Below are 8,604 nucleotides of genomic sequence, written 5' to 3' on the forward strand. Positions count from 1 at the left end.
ACACTGTGCAAGCTCTCTTTTGTCGATGTACAGAAAACATTCGACTACTCTTTAAGACAAGTTTCACGTTCTTGTTATACACCTTTTCGAATATTCATGACAGGAGACCATATATTAAAATGCGGGCCGTCTAACGTGCAAGTTAGGCGAAATCAACATCTTCCGACCGGCCCGTTGTCCGTAGGTGTGAGACCCCTGCTAAATCTTGTGTTCGCCAATTTTTCCTTCGCTAAGACTGTTTTACGTGATATTGTCACTGCCACTGACCGATTCGTCGCTGTCTGAACTGCTCAGCGGCACGCATTCGCACTAAAACGATGCAAGAATGAGCCCCGCATCTGCCAATGGCGGGTGCTTTGTCGTCGGAGCTTCAGTGATTTGCGTACAGACATAATCACACGTGTCTATAGAGCAGACGAGTGTGTGACTGGACGCTGTGGTCCGTGCAGCTGCTAATTTACATTAGCTACAAGCTTCTACCCATTCTTGAATAATCGTAAAAGACTGCATGTGGTATAACTATATTATGTGTTATCACAGCATGGTTATTCGCATATTTTTGCAGAAAACGGCAGCTAAAGTGACATACTGGGTGCTCTAGACGAGTGTGACTCCGTCTGTACCTTCTTCGGTATCCAATATGCAGCACAGGAACGTTGTTCTCAGCGGTTTTCTTGCCGCCAAGAAGTTCCGTTTACAGAGGCATCACGATGGTGACACGTTCATGGAGGTTCTTTCAATACAGACGACACCCACTGCTTTTAAAATTCAGGTGACGACGGAAAGCGACGCAGCGGGAACATATTACCCCGGCACTCATCGCGTGTCGTACTGTGCTACAGACACATGATTTCACCCAACTTGTTCCTCTAGCTGGCGCCGATTGTTTGTGCCTCCGTACACAACACAGTGATCGCCAGATGTTCTGTCCTTCGAGTACGTACAATTTCCTGCCACGATAGTCCTGCCATGACAGTCACTGCCTGCGGCAGATGTCGTCTGCTCAGGAACCGTTTAGCAGCTCGTTTCAAGGTTTTTGTGGCCTATATTCTGGCAGTATCAATTTGTAACTGCTGGAAAAATATTTGTCACTTCTGCCCATTGAAGTTAGAGACAGAAGTCTGAAAGAATTTACAGTGTGCGAGGCACCATCGCGATTTTTTTGGGCGTTTCCTCCCTAGAAACCCGTGTAAAAGATAGCAACACGCCGAAAGCGTCACCTGCTCAAATATTCTTGCTCTGTGGTCCACGCATCGTATGTTCTATCCGCGGGAAAAAGCGCCAACGCGGCGGCAGCAAAGATCGAATTTATCGGTTCATTTTCATTGTTCGCAGGGTTCAATGCGATAACATCAACCTGCGTGTTAGACCTGCCGCCGTATGCTCAAGCAAAAAGAAAACGCCCCGCCCGTCTTGAGCGAACAAGAAGGGAAACAGGGAAGGGGGGGGGGGGGTCAAGCAGCAGCCATGAAGTTTGGTTCTAAGGCCACAGTTGTGATCGCTGGCGCGTGCACTATCTCGGCAGACATCAGCCCGGATGACTCGTACAGTATTCTACATGCTGCCCTCCGATTGCGAAAAAACTGTGCTAAAAGGGCACCTCTCCCTTGAGTGGCCGTATGCTCTTACCCCAGAGTTTTGCAAGGTTGCGCTATATCGGATATATAGCTGCCAGCCTTAGTTTGTATATTGTCACAGGGTCGTGACGTCGACAAAGAAACTGACAGTAGGATGAAGGTTATACTGTTTATTTGGGCGAAATTGTGCCCGGTGAACGGAAAGTCGGATCACAGTACTAGACCTGCACTGATAGCGGCGAACGGATCGTCAGTCGTCGATCAACTCACAAGCGGCGAAGCGTGTCGGCATTTATACACTTGCCGTCGAATGTTCTAGCGTTATCGCCAGCGTTGACGTAGGCTCCAGAATAATCTGTACAGTTCGCGGAGTGGGCGTGATCTTATCGAAATGATCTACTACAGCCCTGAAGCTTCTCGAAGACTGCAGGCGCGGCTTGCGCTGATAGATACGTAGTGTATTGGGGCGATAACAAAACTTGAGAACAAGAACGTGGCATTGCCACCCTCTGAAAAAGGCATCGTCACGATGCTTTAACGGAAGATGAAAGTACAAAAATATTGCAAGAAAGTACAATGAATAACTTACGATACAGCAATAATAAAAAAAAAACGCTGTTTCAGTTGGTTAACGCGCATGAAACGGCTTGAGGCGCGTGACATGGACGACTTCAGGTCGCGATCGGCGTCGTTGAGAGTTCGTGATGCCGTCGGGGACAACCTCGTAATCAAGTGGGCCAAGACGTCGAACCACCCTGTACGGTCCGAAGTACCGTCACAGAAGCTTTTCACTGAGTCCACGTTGGCGTATCGGCGTCCACACCCAAACACGTTCACCGGGCTGGTATTCCACGACGCGTCGTCGAAGATTGTAACGGCGGCTTTCGGTCGTCTGTTGATTCTTGATACGGAGACGCGCGAGTTGTCGGGCTTTTTCGGCGCGTTGAAGGTACTCACCCACATCGAGGTTTTCTTTGTCGGTGACGTTGGGTAACATGGCATCGAGCGTCGTTGCTGGGCTCCTTCTGTAGACCAATTTGTATGGTGATATCTGCGACGTCTCCTGCACCGTCGTGTTGCATGCGAAGGTTACGTGCGGAAGAATGGCGTCCATCGTCTTGTGTTCGACATCGACGTACATTGCCAGCATTTCGGTGATCGTCTTGTTTAGCCGCTCGGTGAAGCCGTTGGTCTGTGGTTGGTACGCTGTCGTCCGGCGGTGGTTTGTCTGGCTGTATGCCAAGATCGCTTGAGTTAGGTCAGCAGTAAAGGCCGTTCCTGTGTCGGTGATGAGAACCTCCGGGGTGCCGTGACGTAGGACGATATTTTTGACGAAGAACTTAGCTACCTCGGATGCACTGCCTTTGGGCAGGGCTTTTGTCTCGGCGTAGCGGGTGAGGTAGTCGGTAGCTACCACGATCCACTTGTTTCCGAAAGCCGACGTTGGGAACAGCCCCAGTAGGTCCATACCAATCTGCTGGAATGGTCGGCGAGGTGGTTCAATTGGCTGCAGAAGTCCTGCTGGCCTTGTCGGCTGTGTATAGCGTCGCTGACAGTCCCGGCATGTTCTCACATAATGAGTGAGGTCGGTGGTAAGACGTGGCCAGTAGTACCTTTCTTGTATCCTCGCGAGCGTGCGGGAAACACCGAGGTGCCCGGCCGTCGGATCGTTGTGCAGGGCCTGCAGAAGTTCTGGTCGCAGAGCTGAAGGCACCACAAGGAGGTACTTGGCTCGAAGTGGTGAAAAGTTTTTTTTTCTTTTGGAGAAGACCGTTTTGAAGGAAGAACGACGCGAGTGCGCACTTGAATACCTTTGGGACTTCGGCGGTCCTGCATTCGAGGAATTCTATTAGGGCCTTAAGTTCCGGGTCGGCCCACTGTCGTTCAGTGAAGTCGTCGGCAGTTATCTTTTGCAAGAAGTAGTCATCATCCGGGTCGTCAGGCGGTGGTTGGTCGACAAGCGCACGAGAGAGACAGTCGGCGTCGGAGTGTTTCTTGCCGGACTTGGAAACGACGGTAATTTCATATTCTTGAAGTCTCAGTCTCTATCGTGCGAGGCGACCTGAAGGGTCATTCTTGGTAGCTAGCCAACAAACAAAGCGTGGTGGTCGCTCACAACTTTGAAGGGCCTGCCGTAGAGGTAGGGGCGAAATTTCGACGTAGCCCAGATGATGGCGAGGCACTCCTTTTCGGTGGAATAATTGGCTTTTGCTTCGGATAGCGATTGGCTGGCGTAACTAATATCTCTTTCAAGTCCGTCAGCCCTCTGCACAAGAACGGCGCCGAGTCCTACGCTGCTTGCGTCAGTGTGTATTTCTGCCTCGGCGAATTCGTCGAAATGGGCAAGTAACGGATTCGTCTAGAGGCGATGTTTTAAGCTCCTGGAAAGCGTGTTCTTGCGGCGTTTCCCACTTGAACTCCACGTCGGCCTTGGTAAGGTTAGTGAGTGGATCGGCGATGCGGGCGAAGTTTTTCACGAACCGCCTATAATAGGCACACAGGCCCAGAAATCGGCGCACCACCTTCTTGTTCATGGGCGGCGAGAAGTCAGCGATGGCGGCTCTTTTCCGTGGATCGGGACGAACTCCAGACTTGCTAATCACGTGCCGCAGGAACAAGAGCTTCTCGTACGCAAATCTGCACTTTTCTGACTTCAGTGTGAGTCCGGACGTCTTGATGGCTTGAAGTACAGCTTCAAGGCGCCGAAGATGCTCATCGAAACTCGAGGAAAACATGACGACGTCGTCCAAGTACACAAGACAAGTCTACCACTTCAATCATGCCAGTACTGTATCCATAACGCGTTGAAAAGTTGAAGGCGCTGAGCAAAGACCGAAGGGCATCACCTTAAACTCGAAGAGGCCGTCCGGTGTTATAAATGCCGTCTTCTTTCGATCTGTTTCGTCGACTTCGATTAGTCAATAGTCGGTCTTGAGATTCATTGACGAAAAGTACTTGGCTTTATGGAGCCGATCCAGTGCATCATCTATTCGTGGGAGAGGATACACGTCCTTTTTGTGATTTTGTTCAGGCGGCGATAATCGACGCAGAAACGGAGGGTTCCATCCTTTTTCTTCACTAACACCACGGGGGACGCCCATGGACTCTTGGACGGCTGGATGATGTCGTCCCGTTGCATTTCATCAACTTGTATCTTTACGGCCTCGAATTCTCGCGGCGAAACCTTGTACGGACCCTGACGGAGTGGTCTGGCATTTTCCTCGGTTATGATGCGATGTTTCGTGATTGGCGTCTGCCGAATTTTTGACGACGACGAAAAGCAATTTTCGTATTGCAGGAGCAGGGTCTTGAGCTGTTCTTACTTATGATTCGGAAGGCTGGGATTGACGTCGAAAGCTGAGGGAGGGGCTTGGTTTCTCTGAGCAGGTTCCGCAAAATCGGCGAGGGTGAAAGCACTGGTGGCTTCCCCGATTACTTCCATGTATGCGACCGTCGTGTCTTGTTCACATGTTTGTACTCATTGCTGAAATTCATGTGCATAACTGTTGCTTTGCTTCCCCGCAGCTCTGCAATTCCTCTTGCGACGCAAATATTGCGGGTGACCAGCAGATGCTGACTGCCTTCAACGACGCCTTCCAAGTCAGGTGATCGAGCGAAACTGACCCTGCGCGAATTCCGCGTGCTCTTTGCATGGCTACGCGCGCAAACTCGTGCAGCGTTGCGTAATCAAAGGGAAAAAAAGGCCAAGCGTGTACGGCGCACTGCTGTGCGTGCCGCGTTTCAAGCGTGTTTGCGACTTAGAAACGCCGACTGAAATAACGCTGGAGTGAGGCGGAATGTTGACTTGTTCTTCCAGCACATTCAAGGCATGGTTTCCTGACGGCGTGCGCGGCGGTAGTGCTTCTTCTGTGGATAACGTTATCGACTTTGTTCTTAGGTTGATGACAGCACCATGGGGGCATAAGAAGTCGATGCCAAGGATGACATCTCTCGAGCAACGCTGTAGGACTAAGAAGTCTGCAGGATAAATACGGCTGTTAATGGTGACTCTCGCTGTGCAGATTCCTGCAGGCGTTGCGAGATGACCTCCGGCTGTGCTGATTTCGGGGCCTTCCCAAGCTGCACTAACTTTCTTCAACTTCGCGGCGAACAGCCCACTGATGACGGAATAGTCTGCTCCAGTATCGACGAGAGTGGTCACACCGTGGCCATCGATAAGAACGTCGAGGCCGCTAGTTCGCCGTCTCGCGTTACAGTTAGGGCGTGGCGTCGGGTCACGGCTGCGTCGGCTAGTTCCGCTGCTTCCGTGTTGCGTCGTCAGGTCACCTTCGGTAAACGAGGTTTCGCCGTCAGGACTTTGCCTGGTTGGCGTTGTGTTCGGAAAACTTTGTCGCGGCGTCGTCATCGTCGGAGGATCTTCGGTATTTCGTCGCACCGCAACCGCACCTCCATCGGTTGCTGCCCTTAGTTTCCCGGATACGGGCTAGGAGACCGACCCCGCGTTGGGCCAGAGTACTGCCTGTAGTGTGGTGACATGCGGCGACTGGGTGACGGCGAACGGGAAGGACTTCGTAATGTCCACTGAGTTTCTGTCAGGTAGTCGGCAATGTCACGTGGCCGGTTACCCTGGCTGTGGACGTGGTGCATTGACGGTGAAGTCACGCAGTCCCATCTGTCAGTACTGGCACCGGCGGTAAGTGTGCCCGGCCTGCCTCGCCGCAGTGGTAGCACAGTGGGTGGTGGTCAGGGGTGCGCCAGACGTCAGTCTTCCTTGAAGCGTAGCGCTGGCCGGCCGGCGGGCGGTATGGCGTCGGCGGTGCTTGTCGGAAGAACTGCGGCAGGGCTGTGTCCTGACGAGAGCGTGGAGGAACGTTGCGGCGCACTGCAGTGGCGTAGCTCATTGCTTCCGGTTCAGGCTGCGGTGCTTCTGCGATTCCAAGCGCGTGCCGAACTTCTTCACGGACAATGTCAGCGATCGAATTGGTTTGAGGCTGCGTTGAAGGCAACAACTTCTGCAGCTCCTCCCGTACGATTGCTCGAATCGTCTCGCGCAGGTCGTCGGTACTGAAGGCATCCGTGCAGTTCAATGAGGCGCGGCGGTTGTATTGCGTTGCGCGCATCTCAAGCACCTTTTCTATAGTTGTGGCCCCGGGAAGAAATTCGCTGACAATCTTGGGCGGCATCCGCACAAGTCCCGCAAACAGCTCCTGCTTGACTTCGCGCATGAGGTACCGGAGCTTCTTTTCCTCAGCCATGTTGGAGTCGGTGTGTCGAAAGAGCCGGGTCATCTCTTCGACGAAGATGGTTACGCTTTCATTAGCAAGTTGCACCCTTGTCTCAAGCAATGTGGCAGCCCTTTCCTTGTGGACGACGCTCGTGAACGTGCGCAGGAACGTCGTCTGAAAGAGTTCCCAGGTTCATAGTGTAGATAAGTGGTTTTCATACCCCGTTTTCACGGCGTCTTCTAAGTGGAAATAGACGCGGCGTAATTTTTCATCGGGGTCCCAGCTGTTCAAGGCGGCGACTCGGTCGTATATTTCGATCCAGCTTTCCAGGTCCTCGCCTGACGATCCATGGAACGTTCGGGGTTCCTTGCGCTGCCGGAGAATGACTGGGGCAGGCTGCACGGGGGCCGTCACGGTTGCTGTAGTTGATGTCGGGATCCGGGTCTCCCTGGCTGCTTCAGGAAGGGGCCCGTACTCTGGTTGTAGTCCCCTCTGCCTGCGGCTTGTGCGCTGTTCAGGGTTGGCGTCCGTGTCTTCTTTGCCACTTGGGCTGGGCTCACGGCTTAAAGGGGGCGGCCGGAAGATCAAAGAAGCAGCACCTCCACCAGATGTCACAGGGTCGTGACGTCGACAAAGAAACCGACAGTGGGATGAAGGTTAAACTGTTTATTTGGGTGTACTTGTGCCCGGTGAATGGAAAGTCGGATCACAATAGCAGACCTGCACTGATAGTGGCGAAAGGATCGTCAGTCGTCGATCAACTCACAAGCGGCGAAGCGCGTCGGCATTTATACACTTGCCATCGAATGTTCTAGCATTATCACTAGCGTTGACGTAGGCTCCAGAATAATCTGTACAGTTCTCGGAGTGGGCGCGATCTTATCGAAATGATCTACCACAGTCCTGAAGCTTCTCGAAAACTGCAGGCCCGGTTTGCGCTGAGAAATACGTAGTGTAATTGGGCGATAACAAAACTTGAAAAAAAAAGAACATGACAATATTACAATTTGTTGCTATCGCATTCATTGATTTGGCTTTGCGGTGAGCATAATTTTTTACATGCGGAGCATGTAATACTAGGGGCTAGTCATGCACCATCACCGTCTGCAGCCTCCCCTCCTCCTCCGCCAGCCATCTGTGCATCCCTTCCTCCTCTCAACACAGCACGCGCTGCACTCGCTTCTCCCCTCCGCGCGCCGCGTGACCTTTAGTTTTACGTGCGCCAGCTGTATGCTAACGCGCACATATGCAGGTCGGGGCTGGCGCTCGCTATAGATAACCGAGTGTCGGGGCGCGCCGCTCTTCGTCGGTTGGTTTGTGCGGTCACTCCACGTCCGATGCCGCTGGTGAAAATGTATGCTAACGAATCCGCAAACACACTTACTGACGTCCCTTCCAATAGCGTCAGCCAATGTGTTGGCAGGACCACAAGCAATTCCGAAGACACTTCGTCCGTGGACAAGGCCTCGCTGAGAAGAGCTCGCGATGCGGAACGCAAACGTCGGCGTCGAGCGGAAGATCCTCAGCTCCGAGAACGTGAAGCAGCGGCGAGACGTCAGCGTCGAGCGGAGGATCCCCACCACCACACCAGCGTCCGCTCGTGTTCACTCATAACACACACGCATGTCGCAAATTACAAACCACATTTATCGCAGTTCAACATATATGCTCCGCATGTTAACCAGTGTTCCCACTCGGGAAACTGCGGTAATTTTTTTAACAAAGTTCCCACTTTTTTTTATTGCCCCAGCGATTCTATGGACTGTCTCGGCTGATTTTTACCGTTGCCAAAGCTACCGTAATGCACCGTATATGTATACGTAACTATATATAGGAAAACG

Source organism: Rhipicephalus microplus, chromosome X (assembly GCF_043290135.1).
Source record: "Rhipicephalus microplus isolate Deutch F79 chromosome X, USDA_Rmic, whole genome shotgun sequence".
Taxonomy (NCBI): domain Eukaryota; kingdom Metazoa; phylum Arthropoda; class Arachnida; order Ixodida; family Ixodidae; genus Rhipicephalus; species Rhipicephalus microplus.